The 13,090-nt window shown below is 46.1% G+C and overlaps 1 long non-coding RNA gene across 2 annotated transcripts; it reads left to right on the top strand.

Moving 5' to 3' along the window:
- The first annotated feature begins 7,313 nt into the window (after positions 1-7,313).
- LOC109757603 (uncharacterized) lies at positions 7,314-12,648 on the top strand. 2 transcript variants are annotated; one of them, XR_005764707.3, is made up of 5 exons: positions 7,314-7,761; positions 8,060-8,118; positions 8,214-8,318; positions 8,474-8,650; positions 8,810-12,648. It is a non-coding gene; the product is annotated as an uncharacterized lncRNA (long non-coding RNA). The 2 variants fall into 2 exon arrangements; XR_005764705.3 differs by having other exon boundaries at positions 8,055-8,118.
- The last annotated feature ends 442 nt before the right edge of the window (positions 12,649-13,090 follow it).

Raw genomic sequence — 13,090 nt, 5'->3', positions numbered from 1 at the left:
AAACTATCATTCGGATGTGCAGAGAATCCAGGCCGCCCGGACCCCATTTATTCCTGCGTCCATTTACCTTATATCTCTCATGTCACACGACACAATAAGCACACCCACGACGACACATACAGAGAGGACATCCAGCAGTCCCAATGGCGCTCCCAGCGGCCGACGACGACAACGGCGGGCAGTTCACCACGCATCACGTAGTGGACACCCACGTGATGGGGAAGGCCCTATTGGTGGTGTACACGAACGATCCGGTCTCGGTGGAGAGCTCCGTCCAAACTATGGAGCAGTTCCTTGCCGAGGACAAGAACCGAGTGGTCGGCTTCGACCTCGAGTACACCTTCGGTCATGCCGGGCAAGATCAGAAGGTTGCCGTCGCCCAGTTGTGCGTGCGACATGACGTCCTTGTCTACCACTACCACCTTGCCACAAGGCCTTGCGATCGTTTCTCCAGGTTTATCAACAGCTCCAACTACTGTTTTGCTACGGTGGACACCACCAACGATCTAAAAGCACTCAAAGTTTCGGACTTGAAATGCCCGAATCTTGTCAACATCCAGCACCACTACAAGGTCTGGGGCAGCGACAAAAACAAGCTGAACTCCCTGGTTGACCTCGCCTCGGCCATCATCGACCCCCTACTACATGAAGATGAAGAATGAGAGCAATAAGGACAAGAACGCCTGGCACGGTGTGTGGCATGGGAGACTGGATGAACAACATGTCAAGTACGCGGTCATGGACGTGTACACAAGCTACGAGATGTACAGGCGGATCATTGACATGAGGAAGTGACTTCTTCCCGCCCCAGACGAGGGATCGAGCCACAGAGCAGTGGCAGGAGCGTCACAAGAAGTAGATGACTAGACGATCTTTTCTCCTACTTTAGAATGCATGCAATTGTTTATTGAGGTGTGTGCGAATAATCTATATAGTCACTTATGTAATTGGATGTTTATTTCAGTTATATATATATACATACATACATACATACATACATACATACATACATACATACATGTTATTCTACTGTAGACAGAGCAAATCACACGGCATATTAGCAGCAATCGGCTGTGTTATTATTGGTCTTCGCACACATTTCTGATTACGGACCTGTTTGCCGTGTATCACACACATCTTGTTCAGTTGAACCGTTTCCATTGTGTTGCCTAATCACACACAGTTCATCCTAGTGAACCGTATGTTGTATATCGCACACGCCTTCATCTGGCTGCCCGTTTCTTTTGTTCCTCCTCATCCCGAACAGTTAATTAAACTGAATCGTATGCCCTGCATCGCACACGCAACTAAAATCTAAACCGTGTTTGATGCATCCGCCATCGCAAATGTTTTGCACCTTTTTTGACGGTTTTTTACACCATCGTTTGTGATTATGGCATCGCACACAGTTTCGTCGAAGGGTATTTGATCGTAGTGTCGTGTTTGGACCATCCTGCAGTAGTGAATATGTAAGAACATTATTATCTGCGCCATTCTAAATTTGTCGTCGTATTATCCGTTGCCATTTTATTTGTGGTCGTATTATCCGTTGCCCTGTGTGGCAATTTAAATTAGGCCGAAATACGAGTTGAAAACACGAACAAAGCAAATGTTGTCTTGGGATCACAAGCACACACCCTCCGTCCAGGTGCTTTAATTAACCCATTAATGGAGAAGTTGTGAGCGAGGCGAGCGGCTGTTGCTGCATGGAGGTCAAAGAGCTCACTTCCCGGTGAGCATGGGCGGCCTTGCTGCTCGCATGTGTCCCGTCAAGCCTACAAGGTGGACAGGATGCATGCGTCTTGTCGAGCCTTCGCGGCGTACTGCTCGCACGCATCCCGTCAAGCCTGCACAGCGGACTTCTCGCGCTCGTCCCATCTAATCAAACAGCTTCACGCACGCCACCAAGTATGGTTAAATTTCGACACGGTTAATATAGTACAACCGTTTGTGATATTAATGTGTCAGCTTTTTGTTTCAAAAAGGACTTCATTGGCTACTAATGTGTGCGCCCCTTCTCAAACTAGACAATTTTTTTACCACGACATATATGTGCCATGTCATGAAACCATGCCAAGCTTCATGTTTTTTGGGTGAGTTTTTTATTTACTGAGATTTAAAAACCGAGATTCTCAATGTCTCAGGACGATGGCAAGTTTGTAATTCATTCCCATTCCTTAAAGGAGACCTAAATATGTACCCAATGACACATGTATGATTTCCCACCCATTTTGCTTCACTGGAGCATGTGCTTGTAGTTCAAATTTGAATTATGGACTACATTAAATGTGTAGAAAACTTAATTAGTAATATATACAATGGCCAAGTGAACCCTGAACAGTTTCAAATTTCAGCACGACACACCTGTTATTCTATGTTGCCTGTAGAAAACAAATTTCAAGGCGAGAAGAGGCAGCGATTATCGTTTCGCCCACAAGAGGGGCATGTTTCCCTATCGGAACAACGAGGGTTGCGACAGACTCTGGTTTGTACGAGGCTTGTAATATAGCTTCGCCCGAATTGGACAATTATATGTACAATGTAGTGACACCATGCCAAGTTTCATGATTTCCTGGTGAGTTTTGGGTTTACAAAGATTTAAAAACCGAGATTCGCAATGTTTGTGGCCAAGCCAGGACAGCGAGATGGTTGAATTCGTTCCCATTCGTTCCATGGGACCTAAATATGCACCCCAAGGAAACATGTACATTTTTTCTAGCCATTTTGGTGCACTGGAGCATGTATTTGTAGTTCGGATTTGAATTATGGACATTAAATGCCTAGAAAACTCAATTAATGAATAAAAAAGGTCAAACGAACCCTGAATAATTTCAAAGTTCAACGCGAATCTCCCATTGTTTTGTGTTGCCTGTAGAAGAAAATATGAGGCTAGAAGAGGGAGCGATTATCGTTTGGCCCACAAGGGGACACGTTTCCCTATCAAAACCACGAGGGTTCTTGGCCCAAATTGGCAATGTTTTTACCACGACATATATGTGCCATGACATGACACCATGCCACCTTTGATGACTTTCTAGTGAGTTTTGGATTTATGGGGATTTAAAAATCAAGATTCGTAATGTTTGAGGATGAGCCAGGACACCGGTACGGTTGTAATTCGTTCCCATTCCTGGCATGGGACCTAAACATGCACCCAAGGACACATGTATAATTTTTCTAGCCTCTTTGGTGAACTGGAGCTTGTATTTGAAGTTCAGATTTGAATTATGGACATTAAATGCCTAGGAAACTCTATTAGTGTATTAAAAGGCCAAACGAACCCTGAATAAGTTTAAATTTTAGCACGGATATCCTGTCGTTCCATGTTGCTCGTAGGAGAAAATACAAGGCGAAAAGAGGCAGTGATTAGTTTCGCCCACAAGGGGAACACGTTTCCCTATCGGAACCACGAGGTTTCTTTGAGAGAAGCTCCGGTTTGTAAGAGGTATGTAATAAAGCTTCGCCCAAAAATTGACAATGTTTTTACCGTGACATATATGTGCCATGACGTGACACCATGCCACCTTTGATGACTTTCTGGTGAGTTTAGGATTTATGGGGATTTAAAAACCGAGATTCTAAATGTTTGAGGACGAGCCAGGACGCGGGTACGGTTGTAATTCATTCCCATTCCTGGCATGGGACATAAACATGCACCCAAGGACACATGTATAAATTTTCTAGCCATTTTGGTGAACTGGAGCATGTATTTGAAGTTCAGATTTGAATTATGGACATTAAATGCCTAGGAAACTCAATTAATGTATAAAAAGGCCAAACGAACCCTGAATAAGTTTAAATTTCAGCACGGATATCCTGTCGTTCCATGTTGCCCATAGAAGAAAATACAAGGTGAAAAGAGGCAGTGATTACGTTTCGCCCACAAGGGGGACACGTTTCCCTATCGAAACCACGAGGCTTCTTTGAGAGAAGCTCCGGTTTGTAAGAGGCTTGTAATAAAACTTGCGCCAAAATGGATAAAAAAATCCTCGACAAATATGTGCCATGTCGTGACACCATGCCAGGTTTCACGATTTTCAGGTGAGTTTTGGATTTACGGGGATTTAAAAACCGAGATTCTTCTCACGAAATGTTTTCAAATAGCACACGGTTCACTCATGAAAGCCGTGTGCCTACCAAACCATGGCCGATGCCCCCCTCCCCCCTTGCTGCGCGCGCAATCTGAGTTGTGCGTTCTGATTGGCCATAACCCAAACCCCACGGATCATACGTGTGCACCGTTGGATGCTCCCAGATCGAACGGCAACCCTGGGCCCTTTCGACGGCACATGCAGTACATGGGTAAGCATTGTGCGCATGCGTCGTGCTAGCTCACGCTTCCTTCTCTACTAGGTTTTCTAAACTGGCTACCGTTTCTCGCCACTCCTCTCATCGGTTTCCCGCATCTTCTCCCATCGTTTTCCCGCTACCAGTGTCAATGCTCATTGATGGCTAGCGGCGACACACCGGCCATGTAAATATCCCACACAGTTTCTAAAAGCACAAATGTGTGATAGGAGGGAGTAGGTCCAATAGGGTGACCAGCGTGAAAATGCCTTAATGGCAAGGAGGCAATTCTTATCAGCAAGGGGCGGTTTCCCATCCGCCAGCCTAGTCGAATAGAACGCAGAAGTAAAGCATGCTCGGGCTAGAGTAGTCCAAGGATGGGTGAACAGGTGGGAAGTTGCATATCTCAAGCTTCATTTAAATGCCATGACACGGTCATTATAGAGATATAATATATCTCTATAGTGACCTATCATGGCAATTATATAAACCTTGGGATCCTTGTTTTGCTAATTTCTAGACTATGTTTTTACGGGTTATTTTTTGCTCTAAACAATTAAAGAATGATTGACTTGACCTGTCATGGCGATTATATAAACCTACTATGTTTTTATGGGTTAGTTTTTGCTCTAAAAAATTAAAGAATGATTGACTTGACCTATCATGGCGATTATATAAACCTTTTTCAGGTTGCATGCAGGGTATAGGGGGCAGGGTGTTCTTCTCGAGCATGTCTCCCTTGTGCGGCTTATAGACGCGACACATATCTGTGGGCTCCCCGAGGTATATATACTATCCTTTACCGAAAATTAGGGGGGGCGCACACAATCTATCCCTTTGACCCAACAACGAGAAGGGTTTGACCATGATGGTTTCCTATTGATACTAGTAAGGTACATGTGCATTGCACGCATGAGATTTGGTAACCAAATTATGAATAAATACCACACTATGGCATGTAAGCTTTGAGTCATATATGCATGATGTAGATGTTCATTCAATTCTTATAGTTCATCTCATCCAAAATCAATTAGTTTTATAAAAAACTATTTTAAGATTCATGGAATTGTGCATTGTAAAGCATAAAGTAAAAAACAAAAATTGACAATTCATTTAAAAAAAGTTTGGGCAATTAAGATATGGAAGATTCTAGAACAAAGGAGAAGTTCTTGTGTTTTGAGGTTTGTGCATTATGCTTAAGTTCAACCATGGAGTCTTCTAGATTGTACATGTGGAAGAATCTGGTGGAATGTAGATGATATCCAACGGCCAGTAGTGCTTGGATTTGCCATCTCTGTACCGTCGAATTGGCTTCATCCACAATTATTCGCACACTATATAGGGGTATAGATATAGATGTGTCCCATGCTAGCCGAAATAAAGTTTGTGCGCATGCATGGGACGACCCCCCCCCCCCCCCCGCCGCCTTGAAGTTGGGAAACTGACATCGTACATATTGAACCAGGCTTGGAGTCAGTTACGAATCACAAACCACCATACCCATACATAGTTTTGGGCCGCATGCAGTGTATAGGGGGTCTTCTGATGGACCACGTGTCCCTTGTGCGGTTTTTTGTGACGACACGCATATCTGTGGGCTCCCGACTGTATCTATACCATCCCTTTGACCGATAATGAGGGGTATGTGTTGGCCGTGAATGGATTCGTCCTATTTTGTGTTAGGGCCGGTCACCGTCACATGTCGCTCAACCAAAGCTCGAGCTCATGCGTTGTCAGGATTGCCTCCCACATGCTCGGATTACTGGGTTCGACCTACATCATACCCTGTGTATCTCGTCGTTAACTACCTTGCCTCCATGGTTGTTGTCTGTACCGAGAGGTAGGCACCACATCTAAATTGTACATTGTTTTATATTGAAAACACACATCACCCCTTCCCAATGTACATCATTTTGGGCCGCAGGCAAGAGGTGCTAGTTTTGTGGTCCCTCTCGTGCGATTTTTATGATGGTTCAATCTATTGGCCCAAGCGGTTTATCAACAACAACAGTTGTCGTTTGACCAAACGATAGATTCATTGGTCCGTCTTATGGTAGGTCATGGCGACATGCATGTATGACCAAAGTATCGATCATTACGTGCATCCGCCCCACTGACACGAAGTGGGAGGTGGTGGGCCAAGCATCCTAGCTAGGTACGACATTATGTCATTATAGATATATCCAAGGGTGCTTTCGGGTTAGCGAGGCAGGTGTCACCAAAGTTATGCATTGTGTATTTATGGTTTAAACATCCCCAATATTCCTACATATATTTGGCCACTTCCAGGTGGTTCTTGACTTCTGGCCCCTCTCATCGATCTTCGACGACGCGCCCAACCGTGGGCCTGCGCGGTCAAAGTTGTGCATTGGAATATTGAACATCACATACCACCCTTTTCACTCATATATATTTGGGCCACATGCTGGTGTGGCTGTCTTCTGACCCTCTCTAACGTTTTTTTGCTGCAAAGACTCTGATGACGCTCAACGGACACGGGTATAATTTTAACGTATAAGGAGGCTGGGCGACCCGCCCTCCCGAATGCTCGCTTGATTTCGCTCCGTTTTGGTCGTTCGGTAGGTCTTGGTCAGGTCAAGGCAACTGCATTGACCATTTGATTTTTATGATCAATTTTGACCCAGGTTCTTTCGTGGCTTCGGATGACTGGTGGGCTCAGCGAGATCTTTCATTGGCTGGGTTCGATTTTCTCGCGTGAACGAATCCTGAAGCATCGCGTGTATCACACGCTGACCACGTCGTGCGCACATCATGCGTCATGGGTGGCCGCGGAGTGGTTGGCCAGCGCATACCCACCCAGATTTGTGCAGCCTTGTTTGTGTTCCTCGATGACAAGTGGGCCGGTGGTGCTCCTGGTCCCGCTCGTCGGCTGCGATGGTTGTGCGTCTATGGGATGAGGTGGTCGCGTGTCGCGTCGCGGTGGTTGGTTGCCTAGACTGCGCAGGGTGGGCTGGCGCATGTGCATGTGGGCCCCTGGCTGACCGATGCATAGTGTGTGCGTCGTGCGTGCCTCATCTCGTCTCGCAAGCGTTGCTTCAGTTCACCTTTCTATCTCTCCAATATCCATTGTGCTTCTACTACCGCCGTCGGCGGCGCTGCCGCCGCCTCCGCCTCGTCGTCTCGGTTTCTGATGCTGCCGCTCCGACGAAGGTCGCCGTGCCGCTGGTGCTTAGATTCATGGAGGGGAACAGCAGCCGCGCCACGCGGCATGCCTCGCTGTGCCGCATGGTGCCCGAGAGGCGGCCGCCCCATGCTCTGCCTACACCGTCTCATTGTCTTCATCAACAGGAGGCATCTCTGCCGGCCTCACCCCATCACCATCGCCTCACTTTCCCTACGAGAGTAACGGATCCAATAGCTTGAGCTCGGATCGCTTCCAGGTGCTTGCGGCCGCCGCCCAGCATGCGCTCGCTTGCTGACCTTGAACTCTAGCCGCAGCAGGTCATCCATGAGGTATCTTGCTCTCTTATCGTTCTCAATTTACATCTTGTTTATCACATGTACCCAGGCCAAAGCTAATGCACATTATTTTCCTGATGAAATGGCCAAATAAATGTAATACAGTTTCACGTTCTCAATCAGCACATAATAAACTTCTAAAAGATATTTCAATAAAGTGGAGAAGCTCTGTTTACTTGTTTCATTGAGCAATCTGTTCATCGGTGAACTTTTGGATCAGAATTTTAGTGCAGATTCTGTTTAATATAGTATGTGCATGCATGATAGTCCTGACCGTTCCTTTCTAGTCCAGCTTCTACTCCTGGCGTCCAGGAGTGTGGTTACGATTGCTTCTTCTAGACACACTACCAGGTATATATGATCCTGTTTTTCATTCCCCCCTTTGCTTTCTCTGTTAAGTTTTGTAATAAAAAAAGCTCATGTAGGAATCTGGCTTGAATATGCAGTCTCTCACAATGGAAGAGATCCTGTTATGTTGTCTCGCATAATGGAAAAGAGAAGAAGATTTTATGTCAACTGGACTCTACATGGATGGAAATGAAAACACCAGAGTGAACTCTTTTTCCTTGCTTAAGACATTAATTCATACAGCATGTCATAGTGTTATTCTGATTTTATACCCTTATGCTCTTGACAATAGTTTCTTAGCTTTCCAAAACTCAGAAGTAATTCACCTTCCCCTCATATTTTTATTGATTTTGTGCAGACTAATATAATACCAAGGCTCAAACCAGAGTTGGACGACCTCTTATCTCTAAACATTAGAAATGCAGAGCAGTCCATGAAAGGTTCCCTACGCTACTACCGCACCGCTTGATATACTGAACTTGATTCCTCGGTGCATATAAAATGATACAACTATATTTACATTGGAGTAGGCAAGGTAAAACTAGGCTCCATCTCTGCTAATCTGTTTTGCCAATTGGATTCACACCCTCTAGAGAGAATGTTTATTTACTCATTTTTGTTTTACCTGGCATATGTGAAATGATACAATTTGTATTTACATTGCCACCATCTTGCTAATATATGTTTGCTGCAGTAATGGGTTCTAGAAGATGGACAAGATCAAGGACTCCAACGGGCAAACTGGCGGCTCGAGGCTTTTCATGGGCTGCTAGGCCCCAAATCGAGGCTTTTCATGGGCTGCCAGGCCACTGAGTTAAACCATTTTGCAAAGCCTTTTAAGATGGAGCTCAATCTTTAACGAATCATCGTTTTAACTTTGACAAGTTCAGGGTCTATGAGATTGACTTGTCAAAAGTTCGGCGGGTCATAACAGGTTTACCTGGACGAAGTGGCTTACTTAAAGAGGCAGGATAACCCGGGGTTTTAGGTGAATACACCTGGCTTCCAAGCCGTGGCTTGATAGCCTATTACAAGTGTAGATTCTTTGTTCATTGCGAAGCAAAGAATCCCCAAGCAATATTTTGAGCTGTGCTCAGTGGGTGCCTATGTTTGAGTTGTGCTTTTGCAACACTCTCTTTGGACCTTAATTTTCTTTTGGCCTTGAGCCGATCAAGAGGTGTAGCTATGGTTCGAATACGACCAAGCCCCCAAGTGATTTTTCTTGTGGCCTTGCGCCGATCAAGAGGCGTAGCTATGGTTCGAGTACGACCAAGCCCCCAAGTGATTTTTACATATGTCTTTATAAGCTAAATCAAGCGGTAAACCGGACGCTGCTTTATAAACAGAAGCCACCATGTAACCACACATGATGTAAGAAAAACAACAGATACCCCGCTTTAGCTGAGGCTCCGGTTTATTATATTGATCATAATATATACATTGTCATAACTATGTACATAAGCAGAGCCGGTGGCTCAAGTATAGTAAGGCCGAAGATGAGCGATATTCCATGGCCGGTGGGTCTCCTCCTCCGATTTACGTGAGTCTTTGTGCTCTCGAACATATATAAGGTAGTATGACCCGTTATGGAGATTCTTGCTGACCACAAAGGGCCCTTCCCAAGGCGGGGATAACTTGTGCATATCAGTCTGATCCTGGATGAGTCGGAGCACCAGATAGCCTTCTTGAAAAGTTCTGGTTCTAACCCGACGGCTGTGATAACGACGCAGATCTTGCTGATAAATCGCCGAACGGGCTGCTGCAATGTCACGCTCCTCATCTAACAGGTCAAGTGCTTCCTGTCACGCCTTCTCATTATCAGCTTCGACATAAGCCACCACATGAGGCGAGTCATGACGGATGTCACTAGGGAGAACCGCCTCTGCCCTGTAAACCATGAAAAAAAGCGTGTAACCCTTAGATCTGTTGGGTGTGGTATTGATGCTCCATAACACAGAAGGTAACTCCTCCACCCAACAACCCGGCGTCCATTGCAAAGGAACCATAATCCGAGGCTTGATACCTCTCAGGATCTCTTGATTGGCTCACTCCGCTTGACCATTAGATTGGGGGTGAGCCACTGATGATACGTCAAGCGGGATATGCTCACGTTGACAAAACTCTTTCATAGCACCTTTGGACAGATTGGTACCATTATCAGTTATAATGCTGTGTGGAAAGCCGAACCGGAAAATCACCTTCTTGATGAATTGAACTACCGTAGCTGCATCACACTTACTAACTGGCTCTGCTCCACCCACTTAGTGAACTTATCAACCGCCACCAAAAGGTGGGTCTTCTTGTCCTTGGATCTCTTAAAGGGCCCAACCATATCTAGCCCCCAAGTTGCAAATGGCCAAGTGATTGGAATCATCCTCAATTCTTGGGCCGGAACATGAGCTCGGCGTGAAAATTTCTGACAACCGTCGCACTTTTTCACCAAGTCCTCCGCATCAGCATGAGCCGTCAGCCAATAGAAGCCATGACGAAAAGCTTTAGCTACCAGGGACTTTGAACCGGCGTGATGACCACAATCCCCTTCGTGGATCTCACGCAGAATCTCGCGGCCTTCTTCAGGAGACACGCAACGCTGAAACGCCCCTGTCACACTGCAATGATGTAATTCTCCATTGATAATAGTCATGGACTTGGACCGCCGGATTATCTGCCTGGCCAAGGTTTCATCCTCCGGTAACTTGCCCCGGTTCATATACGCCAAATATGGGACCGTCCAATCTGGGATGATATGAAGCACTGCCACCAATTGAGCCTCCGGATCAGGAACAACCAGATCCTCCTCTGTGGGGAGTTTAACCGATGGATTATGTAGCACATCCAAAAAGACGTTGGGTGGAACCGGTTTACGCTGGGAACCCAAACGGCTTAAAGCGTCCGCTGCTTCATTCTTCCGCCGGTCCACATGATCAACCTGATAGCCTTTGAAGTGACCTGCAACAATATCCACCTCTCAACGATATGCTGCCATGAGCGGATCCTTGGAATCCCAAGTACCAGATACTTGTTGAGCCACTAGGTCCGAGTCACCGAAGCACTAAACCCGGCTCAAATTCATCTCCTTAGCCATCCGAAGATCGTGGAGTAAAGCCTCATATTCATCTGCATTGTTAGCGCAAGGGAACATTAAACGGAGAACATAACAAAACTTATCTCCTCGTGGGGAAGTTAGCACGACTCCAGCCCCCGAGCCCTCCAATTGCCTGGACCCATCGAAATGAATAGTCCAATAAGTATGATCCGGCTTCTCTTCTGGCGCCTGTAATTATGTCCAGTCATTGATGAAATCCACAAGCGCCTGAGATTTGATCGCCGTCCGGGGCATATATTTTAACCCATGAGGCCCAATCTCAATAACCCACTTGGCAACCCGGCCAGTTGCTTCCCTGTTCTGGATTATATCCCCCAAAGGAGCAGAACTGACCACAGTGATGGGATGGCCCTAGAAATATTGCTTAAGCTTCCGGCTCGCCATGAAAACTCCGTACACCAGCTTCTGCCAATGTGGGTACCTCTGCTTGGACTCAATAAGTACTTCACTGATATAATAAACCGGCCGTTGAACCGGATACTCCTTTCCGGCCTCCTTGTGCTCCACCACAATAGCCACGCTAACAACCCGGGCATTAGCAGCCACATATAACAACAAGGGCTCTTTATCAACAGGAGCAGCAAGGACCGGCGGTTCGGCCAGCTGCCGCTTTAAGTCCTCAAACGCTTCATTGGCGGCGTCACTCCAGACGAAGTCATCTGTCTTCTTCAGCATCTAATATAAAGGGATTGCCTTCTCCCCAAGGCGACTGATAAACCGGCTCAAGGCTGCAATCTGGCCTGCCAGGCGTTGAACATCATTGATACACTTCGGTTTAGCCAAAGAATTTATAGCCTTGATTTTCTCCAGATTAGCTTTAATGCCCCTGTTAGACACCAGAAAGCCCAAAAGTTTGCCTGCTGGTACACCAAAAACGCACTTGGCCGGATTAAGCATCATTTTATAAACCCAGAGGTTATTGAAGGTCTCCTTCAAGTCATCTATCAATGTCTCCTCCTTTCTGGATTTCACCACAATATCATCCACATAAGCATGAACATTGCGGCCGATCTGATTATGGAGACAATTCTGCACACAGCGCTAATAAGTCGCCTGGGCACTCTTGAGCCCAAAAGGCATAGACACATAGCAGAAGGCTCCAAAGGGAGTTATAAAAGCTGTCTTCTCCTGGTCCTTAACTGCCATTTTAATCTGATGGTAACCAGAGTATGCATCCAGAAAGCTCAAACGCTCACAACCCGCCGTAGCATCAATGATCTGATCAATACGAGGGAGAGCAAAAGGATCTGCTGGACAAGCCTTGTTCAAATCTGTGTAATCCACACACATACGCCAAGTGTCGTTCTTCTTAAATACCAGCACCGGATTAGCCAACCACTCAGGATGAAATACTTCGACGATAAACCCAGCCGCTAAGAGCCTGGCTACCTCCTCACCAATAGCCTTGCGCCTCTCTTCATTGAACCGGTGAAGAAACTGCTTAACCGGTTTAAACTTGGGATCAACATTAAGTGTGTGCTCAGCGAGTTCCCTCGGTACACCTGGCATGTCAGAAGGCTTCCACGCAAAGATGTCCCGGTTCTCACGGATGAACTCGATGAGCACGCTTTCCTATTTCGGATCCAAATTAGCGCTGGTGCTAAACTGTTGGATGAATCGCCAGGAACAAAATCAACTAGCTTAGTCTCATCAGCCGATTTAAACTTCAAGGCTGGATCATGCTCTGTAGTTGGCTTTTTCAAAGAAGTCATATCTGCCGGAACAACATTGTCCTTGTAGAACTTCAACTCCTCTGTTGCACAAACCGACTCAGCATATGGCGCATCACCTTCTTCACATTCTAAAGTGATCTTGCGGCTCCCATGCACTGTGATGGTCCCCTTATGGCCCGGCATCTTGAGCTGCATA

Source organism: Aegilops tauschii, chromosome 7 (assembly GCF_002575655.3).
Source record: "Aegilops tauschii subsp. strangulata cultivar AL8/78 chromosome 7, Aet v6.0, whole genome shotgun sequence".
NCBI lineage: Eukaryota > Viridiplantae > Streptophyta > Magnoliopsida > Poales > Poaceae > Aegilops > Aegilops tauschii.
This window is presented reverse-complemented; position numbering and strand designations above follow the sequence as displayed.